Source organism: Acipenser ruthenus, chromosome 34 (assembly GCF_902713425.1).
Source record: "Acipenser ruthenus chromosome 34, fAciRut3.2 maternal haplotype, whole genome shotgun sequence".
Classification (NCBI taxonomy): Eukaryota; Metazoa; Chordata; class Actinopteri; order Acipenseriformes; family Acipenseridae; genus Acipenser; species Acipenser ruthenus.
Window position 1 is genome coordinate 11,403,238 of NC_081222.1, and position 1,885 is coordinate 11,405,122.

Genomic DNA, 1,885 nt, shown 5'->3' on the forward strand with positions numbered 1-1,885 from the left:
CATCTGAAACCCTAGGTACATAAAAAATAAACAAAACAACAGATTATGTTGCTGCCCTTAATAGAGAGAAATGACGTGCCATTAAGGAGAAGGAATGATGGGCTGAACAGCCACTCTCTATTCACAAACCTTTCTTATGTTCTTATGATAGAGAGCTAGAACCTAGAACGCACTCTCTTTTTTCAAGCCCAAATGCTACAGAACAGAACTGCAGGCAACACACTTTTTTTTTTTTCCCCCCTGTTTGAGGGCTTGGAGTGTGAATGAAAATATTTCACCATTTCTGAATTTGGTTTCTTTCCAGCTGTGACTGTAACGCTCCTATCATTTAATCCAAACAGAAAGCATTACTGTTTGCTCTGTAGTAATCTAATTTGCAGGCCTGCCGAGTCGTAGGCCGAATCTGGTGACTCAATTTGAAGCCCTCCTAACAGAAGGTAAGTGGTGGCTGCAAAGTCTTACTGAGCTACAAGACACACGTTCCCCTCCAAAACCTGGAGTAGAAATAAACAAGAGGGAAAACACTGAATTCAATTAGAAAATATGTGTAAATTCATGGGCCAAATGCGCAGTACTCACAGTGGGGGAAATAAAAACCTCCCCCAGCAGGATTGACAGCTTCTGGGCATCGTGCATTTTGGGGAATTCTGGGACTAAACTGCCTAATTTGGGGAAGAAAAAGTCCAGTATGTTTTTATATTTTTCACAGTGTGTTAGGAAGTGAATCTCTGTCTCGACCTCTCCTGTCTCACAGTGACCATCTCTCTCTGGCCAGCCAGGTTTGCCTGTCTTAGCCTTTTTCAATGGCCAGGTTGTGGTCACTGAGCCGGTATTTGGTCAGGATCTGCCTCTGCTCTGTCTTTCTGACAGTTACCAGGTATTCTGCCAGGGTGTAGTTTCTGTTTAGTTTTTTTGTGTTTTAGTGTTTGTATCCCAATGGTCCAGATAGGAGTGTTTCAGGTGTTTTATAATTTGGTTGACACTAATTGGAATTGTTTTTGCAGTGCTGTCCTGAAGCTGTCTGATGCCAGTGTGGCTCAGCTCGGAGAGCTTCAGGACCAGCTGGCTGAGGGGACTCTCTTCTGGGCTGAACTCTTGGTATTGCAGGGCTTTATGATGGAGTGAGTTTGGGTCACTATTTTTTAGATGAATATCTCTCTCTCTCTCTCTCTCTCTCTCTCTCTCTCTCTCTCTCTCTCTCTCTCTCTCTCTCTCTCAAATTCAAATTCAAAGGTGCTTTATTGGCATGACCATTATTCACAGTATTGCCAAAGCAATGCATACACAGTACATCATCTGAACATTAAATAGACAATAACACTGATGAGAATAATAATGATAATAATAATGGTAAACAAATATAAATAATAACCACGTTATTAATAATTTAACAATAACAACAATGAAATATAACAAGATTTGAACTAATGTAGAGTGCTCACTGTTTGTCCCTCAGGCTGTGACAGGCGGCTGTGTACTGGGCTGCCAGTTGGACACACAGCTGGACTCCTCTCCGAGGAGGATTGGGAGTTTCTGAGAGTCTGGCAGGTCTGGGAATGTTTTGCAGAGATTTTTTTCATATATATATATATGAAAACAGTTATTATTTTTTGTAATGTAGACAAAAGGTTTAAAGTTTTAAAAGCCATTCTTTCGTTACTTTTATTTTTACGCAGCTCAAGAAGGGCTTTTGTCCGAAACGTACATTTCCAACTATCTGCAATTGTAGCAACACGACTCCAGGTCTATGTTTCACAGGTTCCACGGCTGTTTCCAAGACAACAGAACCAGCGCGTCTTCGGAGAGGGGGCGTAAACCACAGGACTGAACGGGCGGGGCGGGGCGGGGCGGGGCTTTCCCCAGGCGGGCGGGGTAAATACGCAGT